Genomic DNA, 14,886 nt, shown 5'->3' on the forward strand with positions numbered 1-14,886 from the left:
GAAAGAGATAGGGAGTGCGTGAGAGTGTCAGTCCTAAAAGGAAAAGTGGGAAAGGTGACCCTGGAAGGAAGAATGAATGACCTCTGATACCCATCTTTAGATCAGAGGAGAAAAAGACACCTGATTGGGCTTTGAATAATTTAAAGGGACATTCCACACAGGCTTGTAACCTCACCTTCTAACAGCGAGCTAAAATAAACAAATGTTTCTCTTGACTTCAGGTGAATGGCTGATTCAAACCATTTGTTGCTCGTGTGTTTCTTCAAGTTTTATTATTTTTTAAGTTATTTATCATTTCATTTGGTTTTTCATACATGAAGGAGTTTTTATCTGGAGTATAAGATATTCAACAGAGTAATTTGTTTTTTTTCCTAACAAAGTCAGTCTTTGCAGGCCTGAAGGTCAAAGGCAGAGAGGTGTGCTCATTATGTGTTGGACAAGTGTAATTACTTTAATGAACTGGACATACTATTTTCACTTTTTCTGGATCTACATGAACAAAATCTGAAAGGATCAGTGATCAAGAATCTATTTTTCCCCCACTCCCAAACGTAACCCATTAAACATTATAAAACCTCTCAGGTGTGTGTGTGTGTGTGTGTGTGTGTGTATGTGGCTAGCCTATGGCCCCAGCTATGGCTAGCACACTGCACCACTATGTCTCCCTGTATAACATCTTTGGGCCTATTAATTTTTGGCTAACGTAACAGCTGCTAGTTGTAAAAGTCATCTTACCCCAAGTTCAATGCAGAATTTTTATAAGCAGCCACATCCATGACCCTGGGTAGGCAAAGCTTACTGTACGTTCAAACCAACAGCGACCGGAGCTTCCAAAACGGCAGAGATCATTCATTTTCAATGAGAGCCTGGCGACTTGGGCAACCTGGTCATCAGGCGCACGTCTTGGGTAACCAAAGCGACCGGAGCGGGTCCGGAGGGAAGTTAAAACTCATTTAACTTTATGGTAATGAACTCTGATGCGGTTCGGCGACAACCAATTGGAATGCTGATGTGCTTCAATGAAGCGGCTCCCAGAGAACAAGCCATGTATCTTTGGTTCCTGCAGCTTGTTCTGACAATGGATATCGTGAAGTTTATTACTTGCGTTCGCACCCACTCAGTCCTTTATAATGTGTCGTTGTTCGGTTACAGAGAATGAGGCTTGGGACCACGTCCCGGCGGTAGTTGGTTGGTCAGGTGAGTTTTAAAGTGTGTAATGTTAGTAACAGAGGAGAGAATTGCAGGCTAATGTTACGACATAGCATGTAAGTCTTCCTTGCTTGGTGTAAATGGGCTGACTTACGTTTTCTGTTTTCATTGACAAAACATAATTTTCTGTAGGCCTACTATGAGCTTTTTGACTGGACAACAGCAAGCAGCAACTACTCTGCTTTCAAGCCAGTAGTCAGTGATTCACATAATGAGCGACTAGAGCAACCAAAGCTGCCACAAATATTTTTGACAGTTGTGCTACTTGGGCGTCCCCGAGAGACTTTGCCTCCTTGGAAGCTTCTGGTTTGAACGTACAGTTACACTGCATAATAATATAATATCAATATCTCTGATAGATGAGGCCAGGGATTTCCATCCTCACTGTCAGTCTGGGGCGAACTTGTTGTTTCCTCCGACTTTTCGTGTCCCATTCATGGCGTGTCTGTGATGGTAGCTGGAGCTCTCCATCTTTAGACCGGACTAGTTGAATGAAAATTAACTGGCGGTGGCACCACTGTTTTGGCACAATGCATGACATTTTTATCTGATTGGCCTGTTTTTGATGTGACACATTTGATTGGCGTCTGGTCCAAGTCCGTTTTCTTAAAGCAAAAATAAATACATTTTTTACTCATTAACAGATGGGTGTACAAATGTACGTTACTTCACTTAAACCATACTTGAGTAAAAATAAAATTACTGACTTTGAAAAATACTCAAAAAAGTACAAGTACATGAACAAGTACAGTAATGTGAGTACTTGTAATTACTTACTTCCACTTCTGAGAATCACCAAGGGATTTTAGGTCTACTATATGTATAAGCTGATATTATGTGAAGCCATGAAACAAAATGTATAATTTACTTAACGTACTTACCTTTTGAATGAGCAGTAAAGCTCCTGAAGGAACCTTCAACCAAATAAAACACCAAACTGTGTTCTTTTTTTCAGTCTGTTAACAGAATCAATTCTTGCCCAGCAAGTACAGACATTACTGATGACTAAATGGCAGTTCATTGACGTGCTTCATTTAACATGTCAGCCAAAGGAGCAGCTAAAGACATACAAAACAAAATGCCAAGTCAACAAAATCAGTCGGCCATTCATCAGAGTAAACCTACTTACTCACTGTATATAGACAATGCTGTTCAGCTGGGCGGTAGTGCCTCACAAACAAGGTAATAAACAGCTGTAAATACTTTTTAGCAACAAAACAAAGAAAAACACTCTTAAAACAATAACACTTTATAAAGAACATAACGAGTCCACTGTGAATGAAATATTCAGTCTTCAGTCAAATTTTAATATATGTGTGGCAGTCGTGCTGCCTTCTATACCTTTTTTTTATACCGTGAAATTCACTATGTTACCCTAGAAGCTCCAAACACACAAAACAGATTTATTGGCTTAATGTGCCGACCCCTGCACCCACATATGTGAGGGAGAGGGGAAAGAGAAAGACGGAGGCCAAGGTCAGGTTTAACAGGGTCAAGTTCAGTCCGTCTCCCTGATGCATTGCATTATGCAGTCAGCTGACTGAATTAGCATGACAACCCGATTTAGCCAACCTCTTTTCCCCAATTCATCACTATAACACATGCACACACACATAGACACACACACACGCACACAATACAGTGGGCTGCTATAGTCCACAAATGTAATTGTAATTGGAACTAAAATTGTAAGATAGATAGATAGATAGATAGATGCAACAGCACAAAGGTACCTCATGCCCAGAGGTATTTAATCCAATAAACTTTCTGCGTTTGTTGGCAGCTGCTGAAGTTCATAGCCTATAGAGACAGGAGAGAGAAGGGGAAGGAGATGTCCTCCTCATTGATCAGAAATTCAATTCAAAGTCTATAGACAGATATAAATGAGCTGTGCTGCCAATGGTGCGTACGCCTTGATACAGTATATACATACTTGTTCACACATACACGCTCACAAACAAGTGCCTTTGTGTGTTTGAACAAAGCGATCAGCAGGGTACGACTCAGAAGAGACAATAAAACATCAAATAGATAACATCAGTCACATCCTTCAAAAGCAAAACACACACACACACACACACACACACACACACACACACACACACACACAGAATCCATTGGTTGACTCTTCCAGAGGTTGAGATATCAATAACTTCAGAAAGGTAAATGCAGTAGGTATTATTGACTTTTTTTTTTTTTTTTAATGTCTTGATTTTGTGCTTTTCAAAAATTGTGATTTGCATAAAAGAAAAAAATATCCAAAAAAGCATGTAGGTTGCTGTTTTGTGGGGCTTTACGTACATAAAATCTGCTAATGCACAAAATGTTTTATCATATCTTAACTCTGGTTTCACTGCAAATAAACTTAAAAGCTGCTTTTCAAGAGATTTGTCATAAGCAACAACTGAGCAAACCAGTGAAGGAGTACTGTAGGCTTCTTCTTCTTTGGTGGTGGTGGTGCTTTCGAAACAGCATTTTGAAAATAATGCTTAATTTTCCCTCACCCGTGACTTCTATCCTCTGATATATGTACATCCAAAGCAGAGCAAAAATCCTTTTGCATTACTTGAGAGTTTGGAGGCTGTGCTATGATGAGGTACAGCCTCTAAAGACTCTACCTTTTAAACTGACAGAGGCTAATGCTGTGTCCCAAATGAACCCATTCTCACTCCGAGCTCATCACATATCAACCTTTGGTCATGGACTTTCCACGTCCACAAATGACGTGCAAGGTACCCTGGGTGTGTTGGTTGTTGACGTTCTGGGACGCCGTGTCAGCTTCTGCCTGTTACATGCACTTGTTACTTGTCTGTTTTCAAAATACACTTCTATTTTTACAGGAAATGTACAATTTACATACAGTCTCTTTCAAAATAAATGCACTATGTTGGTAAAACGCCGCAAATTGACCTTTTTTTCCTTTAACAACAAACGCACATGGTTTTGTTTTGCCAACACTGGCACATGGTTTAGTTTAAGCAACAAAAGTGCACACAGTGTTTAGGAAAAAATAACAGGGTATGGCTTTACAATACTACGGGAAGTGAACACCTACCTCCTGGGTGAAAGTCGTGGTTAGTGGACGCATCCTCCACCCCTCCTAGCCGCCCTACTCAAACTTCTGCTGCCTTCACTTTCATTGTTGTCCTGCCGAGTTTCCTCTGGGCGCCGTTAATCAATAACTGACCAAGCGGTGGCTTTCAATGACTTTGGACTCAGACTGCATTGCACAAATCAATACTCCATAATATTTTACTATATGGAATATTCACACTATAAAGATGACAAAGTGAAGTATACTGAAATCAGACACTGTACATTCTAAATAGTGAGTGCACACAACTCTCCCACAATGCAAAGCACGAAGCAGCAGCAGCTCACAGCTGAAAATAAGTAAGGGAACAGTCTTTAAATTAAGTTTAACAGTATTTTTCACAGTTGGTTTGATAGGCATCTGATGTCACATTTATTGCATAATTTCACGTCAGTTTAAATGGCAAAATACATTGATATTTTTGTGCTAAAAGTAGGTGGTACATTACATTCTTTATAGAATTAGTAGATACTGATAATTTGGGACACAGCTTATGAGTGTCAAAGTGAAAGACAAAAGCAGTGGTATGTTAGACAACAGAAATAACATGGATGGAGTTCTGCAGCTGAAAGAAATAAGGGAGCCAGAGAGCTAAAGTATTGGAAACTGAATTACAGTGACGTGTCATTGTAACAAACAAGATGAGATGCATGACTGGTTGGTTTTCACATGTTAGCAAGTGGATAACGTTCATTTGTAAAATGAACTGAATGAAAACCACAAATAAAGTTCTACATGTAATGCATATTGTTCATGACAAACATATTCTACATTTCCATCCAACTGTCAAGCAAACTTTATGGAAAATTTTTAAATGTAAAAAATCCTTAAATATCAGCTAACTGAAGCAAATGTACTATGACTAGATATTAGCATTAAAAACATATATTAGCATGACTTCTTGATGAGACATACAAAGAAAAACTACCAGAGTCCCATAGCAGGCAACAACTCCAAAAAACAGAGACACGGTAACACGCAGTGATCATTTGGCAAGGCTGAGAGAGAGAGAGAGAAAAAAGGCTAAGTCTAAATTAAGATGTTGGATGCCGGCTTTCCAATAGGACCTTGACACAGTGGTTGACCTACTCATGACAGGATCCCAGTGCCGCGGATTTGGAATTCTATTAGTATTACCAGCTGTAGGGGAGGGGGAAAAATGTCATGCAGTCATCAGGAAGAGGCCAATCCATAGCTTCTATCCATCAGCCAATTACTGGTGCTAAAGTGGAATTAGATAGGTATTGACAATGAGAGGAGGTGGAGGGAGATTAGGGAGAGAGATGGAAAGAGTAGAGGAAGGAGGCGGGAGAAGAGCAGAGCGGAGGAGAGGAGATGAGACGAGAAGGTGGCAAGAGATGAGAGAAGTATAAAACAGGAATGGGAAAGAATGGCAAGAAAAGAGGAAAAAAGTGACTGAAGAAAGGAAGAGGAGAGCAGGGTGAGAGTAAATGTAATCTTGGCTGAAGTAGAGGAGCAAGAAAAGAGAAGAGTTAATGATGATGTGAGCTTTTAGAGATTCAAATGATGTAGCTTTGTGAAGTGAAAGGCATTGAAGTCAGTTCTTTTTGAGGACTTTTTTAAAGTTAATTTCACTTTTATTCACTGACAAATATAATAATGTTAGCTTTTTGATATTGTGAAAAAAAGTCCTCTCACTTTTAAAGAAAGGTCACTTGAACTAAAGCACCTTATAAATGTAAAGCAGCAAATCACAGTGATTCTGACACACTAAAGAATGATGGGACACTCAATTCTTTAAAATGAGCTGAAACAGCAATGATCACTGTTTGTTTTCACCTTGGGTTTAGTGTTGGGTGAGTCTGTTTGGGCTACATAACAACAACATAATCCCAGCAGGGAGTGCTGCTGGTCGATAACCATCACACCTGAAACAGCAGCAAAAACAGCCTCCTGAGTTAACACTTAAGCAGAGGAATAAGGGTTGTGACAACGAGAAAAATAAGAGGAAGACGGGGAAGAAAAGGTAACAGGGGGAAAGAGAGAGATGGTGGAAAGAGAGCACGGGAGGGAAAAAAGAGATGGGGGAGATGGAGAAAAAAGAGAGAGAGAATATAAACTCAGAGCTATGTAATGAATTTATGCCTGGCTGGCAGATCTTTATAAGTTATTGGAAAAATAGCCGGGGCGGGGTATTGACACAGCTGGGCCTGAGATCAATACATTGAGAATGGGCAATACATTTTAATTTAAAACTGTTCAAACTTTAGCAGCAAATCCATGCGACTCAGTGCAGCCTCTTGCCCCATCCGAGCTCACAGATACTTACACATATTCTCACACACACATGTGCGTGCACACACACATACAAAGGGTTTGGTTGAAAAAGGTAGCAACTCAATCTGGTTGATCACAGCACAAACACACAGGTGTGCACACACATATACACATTAGTGCACACATGTTCAGCAGTGAGAACATTCCATTGCAATATAATAATATCTTCAAATCAAATTTTAACTTATGACTATAATATCAGCCTCCCTGTCAGTTTTACACAGGTACACACTGTAAACTATATTAAATAATGGACATACCCCTGTGACCTCACCTATTAGTTTGTGGACTCCCGTTTTGAAGCCTCTAGTCTGGCATTCTGGCCGTCATCATCTTGGTTTTTTGGAACCAGAAGTGACCATATTTGGACAAGAGGGTGGAGCTGTGGAGGAGCAAGGGGCGGACCTGTCACTCAAAGTAGGCCAGACCTTAATTATGCATAACTTTAAGCCTTAATGAAATGTAAATAGTTGAGTTATATAAAACAAAGCTGTAAACAAACACATTTCTGTTGTAAAGGTGGGCATTTTAACATGGGGCTCTATGGGGATTGACTGGCTTCTGGAGCCAGCCTCAAGTTGCCATTAGAGGAGCTGTAGTTTTTGGTACTTAAACCTTGGCTTCATTTTTCAGTCCTGGAGGTTGCTGCTTGGTACACCCAAACACAGTTGGATGCATGCTTAAAGGATGCTGGAAAGAATACTGCAAAATGTTCTGTGCACAGGTACTGAGGGGTTCAACATCATGAAAACAAACAAAAACAGTTATCTTGTTGCATTGATCTGAGTCATAAAAATGTCTTGGCAGGGTTACTTTGGATGGAAAAAACCCAAGACAATCTTGAGGTCCACTGTTATGCTTTGCTGTCTGCCATTGTGTCTTACAGTCCGAAAAGGCAATTTCTACATAAGACAGTTTTCAGTAATTTAACTAGGTAGATTTAAACTAAGGAAACATGCGGCAGCCTCTAGGGTTAAAAAATGAAGCCAACACGGTTGTTGCAAAAAAACTGCAGTCCCTTAAATGGCCACTTGAGGCTGGCTCCAGAAGCTAGTCAATCCCCTTAAGCCCCATTTCCACCTAAAACCTTCAATATAGTATCTTAAAGGCCCAGTGTGTAAAATGGGTTGAAAACCGTTGAAAACAGTGACATCAGTGGTCAAATTCTAGATTGCAGGGCTCACTCGCTCACCCCTCCCATCGGGTAAATGATGGTGGCCTCGTAGGGACAAAAAGCCTTGCGCAGACACAAGTTTTTCAGGAGTAGGTCTATCTAGCGACGAGGTGAATGTTTATTTAGAAATCTAAACCATGTTAAGATATTGTAATGAATCCCTCACGAGCAGGAGACCAGAGTAGCGTTCGGGAAAAAGGCCAGTTTATTTGAGCACTCCAAAAACTCCGGTAACACTCCAGGGGGTAAAAGACTCCGTCCCAAACTCTGAATCTTCTAGCGTAACAGACACACTCCATACACACTCCATACACACATACTCGTTTACAGTACCTAGCAGGTACCCCCTCCCCTCTGCTCCACAAATCTCCAGCCTGCACACTGACTGACAGCGTAGCCGGTAAACAGAGCTCAGCTGTTTATTTAGCCTAGCAATATCTCCGGAATATAGCAGCTGCAATGGACGACTTTGAACGTGATTTTGAAGAGTTTCTTGTAGCGGACACAGACCCAGAGCCATACCTGTTTGAGCCGGAGAATACAGATGAGGAACTTGGATGCTGAGCAGGCGAGAAGAGAGGCTGAATCCTCCGCTCCCATTCTGCTGCACAGAATGGGATTTGGTGCTACTGCTACCATCGTTGGGGAGATATATCATCAGGAGGAAAAGCGCAGCAGAGAGTGCATCACAAGGAGTGAAGTTGCGTCTTCTTTTCCTCGCAGATGACGGTTCGGGTTCATTCTCTCCTGTTGCGTGGTAAGTGTGGTCCATTCGCAAACTTTATAACTAAAAACCCTTTTCACTACTCTCTATCGACGAACTACTAACACTCTCTGCTGTTTCCTCCTCCTTCTTCCTTCCTCCCGCTGTGTTCATTGGTTTATTTATACACGCGAAATGCGTTCTCTGGCTGGCTGGATTGTCCGCTTGGGCTGCCGTACATACATGGCGGCGCAAGATGGCGACCTCTCTAAAGCAAGGCCCTAGCTATATATATATAGATATAAAAGCATAATTATAAGGCTATGAAACCAAACGAATTTTATTTTATAGCGATTATACACTCATATAAACATATTAATGGGTAGAATATTCAGATTCAGATTCAGATTTGACAATAAACCATGCCAAATATTACACACTGGCCCTTTAAGAACCAAAACTAACCCCTACAGACTTGTACCTAGACTTCAGATCTGTTTAGGGTTTGCACCTCAGAAAGTAATCTTAGATGTAGGCTGGGTTGTTGCTCACTGCTCCTTCGAGCTTTCACTGTATTTCCTCTTCATCAGTGATACAGAAGAATATCTGCACCATAATTATCATAACTTCTGGCTCCAAAATACCATAATGCTGAACTCAAGGCTTTAGAACGGGAGTCCACAAATCAATGGGTGATGTCAATGTTGTCCATTATTTTTACAGTCTATGGGTGAAACAAACAAAAAACATACAACAATATATCACCTCCAATCTGAAATGGACTGGAATAATGTTTGAATAACAGGAAAAAAAAAAAGAAAAACAAGATAATGCTGTTTTCCCAGCTCATCAAATCAGAACTAAACTTATAATGTGCACTGTACTCTGTTTTATGTGAACATGTAAGCATCCATGCTGGAGAGGGTGCATGTGTGTCTGTGTCCATGTGTGTACTGTGTGCAAACATTTGCATGTATTATGAGTTATTTTTAGATAAACCAATAGCATCTGTAATTAAAGGACCAGTTTTACCGAGGGATGAGTAGGAGGGCACTTTCGACATCTGTTTTCATCCTGCTCAATTAGCATAATTAATTAACGTTAATCAATCCAAACAAATTATTTTTTAACACCTAGAATAAATCACAGCACATCTCTCCATTTCTCAGCACCAACTGATCCAGCACTCTGCGAAGCATTCATTGATCACCAAACAAATGAGACAATGCAGGGCGATGAGGCTTATTGTATTGTATTCCTATTGTATTCTGCTGTCTGACTTCTTACATCGTCCATCATTACCCTGCCACAAACAGATAGATTGTGATTAGAACGCGTTAAAAGAAATAAAGACAAAGTTCATAAATAGCCGGACAGTGAGCAAAGAGGCACACCTTTATTTATCTTGCATTTTTCATTCCAAAGACATACAATGTGCTTCAGAGGACACAAGAAAATTAAAACCAAAAGGAAATATATAGTCATATAAATGCCAACAATCAATTAAAATAAATAAGAAAAAAAGCAAATCAAACATGGAGGAAAAAAGGGAAATGTTCTCAGACTGCTGTGAAAGAATGTTGAAAATGTGATACGTTAATTTCATCCGAGTTGTTAGCAGTTCAACCAAAGAGACATTTACCCTTAAAATGTCTTAGATGGTTTCATTTGAATAACCATTAAAGGTTCACATACCTAAAAATAATTATTCAGTTAACAGATAATAAAGTTCTGTGTTTCATGGGGCGTCGGTGGCTTAGTGGATAGAACCGGCGCCCCATGTACAAGGCTGTTGCCGCAGCGGCCCGGGTTTGGCTCCAGCCTGTGGCCCTTTGCTGCATGTCATTACCTCTCTCAAGTCAAGTCAAGACTCAGTAAAATCAAATAATAGAGTCACCATGATAAGTGAGATCATGTTAGCCTTTAGTTTCTGTCTACTTTTGTTAAGGGTATACTAGGCAGGATTGTCGGTGACTGTTTGTAAACACACTCGCCAGTGAAAGTGAAAGTGGAAGCCCATCCTAGATTCTCTTGCTTGGCATTTCGCCTCCTTATATTTGTGTGTTTTGGCACTGTGTCTCTTGGACGCCTGCTGCTTACGATCTGGCACCTGGACGCTACCTTTTTATAAAGCCCTGACCTCACCTGAGCACTCTGGGGGTACATGCCCATAAACGTGACAAGCAAAGAAAATAGGAAAATACAAGCAGAGTACGATGGTTTATAAAGATGCACCTTGGCCCCTTTGGCTAAAGCATGTCTACTAAAACAAATGACAAAATATAAAAATAAAGATACTGTTATAAATATCAATTGCATTACTGCTAATTTTTTCGCAATATGTGCAGTCAGTGAATTTTTTTTAGAATGAAATAACAGTCAGCGTTTGATGATGTACTTTAATGGAAACTAGGGTAAAACAATGACATTAACATGAAAACAATCTAATATGAAAAGCCCCTAATATGTGCAAAGTGTACACTTTACCCTTAATACTTAATGTAACTCAGCAGTGTTGCCACTCTAACTGAAGGTGTGACCTTGCATGAGTATAAGGATGATGTTGATGTACAGAAAATAAAATAATAAATAATAATAATAATAATAATAATAAAATTTGAAGGTGTAACGTAATGAAAGGTAAAATAGATTGATGCATTTTGGGTGACGTCAGACAAAAGGCAACATAAAGGTAAGTGCTGATTTTTCATGGAATTGCTGTATTCTCTTTAGCTACTAACAATCCGTATATATCACTGTGTCATTTTCTTTCATTCTATGTTTTGTGTTTAGCTCTGCAGCATCACAGTTTTCCTGTTTTTCAGTAAGTATCAGATTGAAATGGAGTTTGAAACTTAATTTCTCTTGTTTATATCAGCATCCCAGTGCAGTATTAAGGAGCACTGCCAGTAAAACACTGCAAACAAGAAGCAGGAAAAAGATGAGTGCTGCTACATAAAATGGTCAGTAGCCTACTAACACATACACAGACACACACTCACAAACACAAAATTGTCCAAGCTCAACATTGCACTCAAACACAACCACACTCACAACTGTAAACATGGCTGTGCATGTACTCTGAAAGTTTTAAGGAAAGACAAAGGCAGTTTAAAATGGACTTGATACACACACACACACACACACACACACATACATACACACACACACACACACACACACACACACACACATTGACACCCATTTTCACCACGAGAACAGGCACCCATAACACCCCTTTAACTATTCTATTGGCCCCAAATAGATTTTCCCATTTTACGCTGTAGAGGCAGGGGAAACACTGGAGCAGAACTGAAAGTGATATAAATGTATCAAAAAACAGATGAACAAACATTGGGGGAAGATTTATTACTGGGGATTTTAATAAAAATTGGAGGCGGATGAATTGATTTTGGTTTAAGGGAGGGTGTTATAAGGAACAATTTATCGGGATGGCCCAGGTAAGATGCATTATTTTCCGATTGTTATCCGGCTTCACTGTTTAAGGGGCTGATTTGTGTTGTGTATTGCATTTTATGGGAAAGAAGGAAAGGGGAACTTTCGATGATTTAGGTGGGATGTATTAATCAAAAGCAGCCGGTGTGAACCATAGATCGCCAGGCAAAGGAGGTACAGGTGACAGCTCATTCTGCTAAAGAATGTTTTGGAGCTGCACATCACCGCTTCTCAATTCCCCTTTCTTCTTCACACTTTCTCCGCCTCCCTCTCTCTTTCTCTCTCCATCTCACTATCGTTCTCGCCTCATCATCTAAGTCTTTTTCCCTTCCCTTCCCTTCCCTTCTTGCTATCGTTCTATATCCGTGCCTCTTCTCCACAGTTCGGTGCACACTTGGTTTTAATTTTATGAGGCTGAGAGTAGCTTTTAACCATCCATGCGGCAAATAAACGGGGGATTAGGAGTATTTAGTGTTTTCCTCCTCCCTAAAAGCTTCATACTTCCTCAGTGCTCAGTGACCTTTGCTGCTGCCTCTGACATGTGAAGAGACAAGCCCATCATCATCAGGTTTACACATTCACACTGCTATCAGTTGGTATGGTAATGCCTGTAAATGATGTACTGTTTGCCTTCAGATCAACTGCTTGGTTTCTGCTCTGTCTAGCTCATGGGGTAGGTGTCTTTGTCTTGGTCTTTTGAGGTGTTTGAGTTTTTACTGTTTTTGTCTCTTTTAGTGTCACTGTGTGTTTCTATATCATTTTTTTTTCAATTGGCGTAAATTGGTTTGCATCCATTTCTTTATTTTGTTTACATATACTGTCTATGTATTTTTCATCATCTACTGCTGCCATATGTCGCACTGAGTCACATTTTTAATCATACACAATTGTAACCCTTGTAACAACAACTTGCTCACCGCCTGGCGGCCACCCATGCTGATCATGGTCACTCTGGACAATTCTTGATTTTAGCACAAGTGCCACAGCAGGTTTCAGAAGCTGTAAAGCAGACACTGTATGCAAAATGTATATGCTTTATAATCATAATAATAACTGAAACACAGCCACAAATCTTTGGTCCATGCCACTCCTAAGTGGACTTTGACAATATTAACTTTGTGTGTAGGCTCCAGCACAACAAAGTAGGAAATAACAACAATAAACGCACTTAAAAAAGGAAACAATTTAACTACATAGCCTGCATACTTACTTAAAGTAAACATAAAATTATCAAGAAAAAAATACTAAATCAATAAAATCATCTACAAAGTCTACAAGATCATACACCCTCTGATATGCTCCCAGTGTAGTATGACACCATGTGGCAGATGGAACAAAACCAGGTCACATGCAGACCTCAGAGATCTGCGCCCTGTGGAATTCTTCCTCCTGACTCCCTTACAGTAAATACAGCAGTGAAGATAACAAAAATTGGGGCTAATTCATCTTGTAACATGTCTAACTTTAATGGATCATAACATATCAGGTATGGAATGAATCTGCAGATGCTCCTGTTCAACATGAGGCCAAACTTTTCTATGGATGTCATTTTCCGAGCCACAACAAAGACCTAATTTTGGTGTGCAACAAATAGGAAGGCTTGTTGCTTTTAGTCGAGTTGATTTCAGGAAAGCTTACGATCCATACTGATCAGCAGTTAATGATGGTATAAAAGTCAATAAAACAGGTTTTTCAATGATTGTGAATCACCACAACTGTGAACTGCCTCCAGCATTCAGTCATAAATGTGCACACAAAATATTAGACTGATTGGTCCAGTAGTTTGTGAGATTAGCTGAGGACAGACAGATACACAGACTCACAAACACACACACACACGAACAAATGCATGATCCCCTCCAGGCTTATATTAAGTTGTCTTTCACAACTATGGTGTTTATAGTGTCCATTTTGTAGGGTCCTCTGTTAAGTTTTTCCTTATGACATATAAATTCTTATAAATAAAGGATATTTCGACAAAAATTTTACGACACCTATTTGAGTGGGAAATAATATGGGAACAGTAAAACAAGAAACGTAGGCTACTTTACAAAGTGCATTCATGGGACCTTCAGTGTTGGAGCCCCCTGCCCTCTATCTAAAACATCTAATCCACAACAAAAGACACAGGCAAAACACACACACACACACACACACACACACACACACACACACACACAGACACGTAAAAGGCTATTTGGCCAGGCCAGTCACCTGTGGCCGGGGCTGATTTCTGTTGATTTAAAAGTTAGATTGCTTCTGTGACGAATGAGGCTTTTGTATGTGAGTAGGCACAGTGAGAGTATAATGGACTATATATTTTAACTCTATTACAGTAATCTGATTACACTACATTCCCTATGTTTTTGTAGTTCCTGTAAAGAAAAGATAAAGAATGCCATTCAAAAGTTGGAGTACTGGTGTTATACGTTGTGGGGAAAAGTTTCTTTTTCCATAGTATTTTTACCTGCAAAACAAATTGAAAATGGCATATTAAATAATTATTTCTTTATTTTACATATTTATTTTATTTGAAGTAGTCCAGACGACCACCTTTACATTTAAACAACACACTTTACAAAAACATTTTAAAGTAATAGTCCAATAATGGCAGTCAGTTAGTGGTAAATAGGAGTGGAGAAATAAATCTATCAGAGGGGATAATGGACAAAGGCCAAATCCAGTCAAAGTTCCTTGGACACACACAGTGAACCACAAATGCAAGTGTGTTGATGCGTGTTATAGTGTGGTCACTGGCAACCAGTAAGTACTTCACATTCAAAACATGGTCTGAGTCCTGTACAGAATGTGGAAAAGCAAACGTGTGACCACCAAAGTTTACTATACACTGCCTCAAAAATCCTATATTAAACTGCCAAAGATGGTTGCTTTGTAGTTACCATGTCATCATTTATATGATGCATCCAATATCTACGGATTACAACATTTTGT

The sequence above is a fragment of the Epinephelus lanceolatus genome, chromosome 2, assembly GCF_041903045.1.
Source record: "Epinephelus lanceolatus isolate andai-2023 chromosome 2, ASM4190304v1, whole genome shotgun sequence".
Lineage (NCBI taxonomy): Eukaryota > Metazoa > Chordata > Actinopteri > Perciformes > Serranidae > Epinephelus > Epinephelus lanceolatus.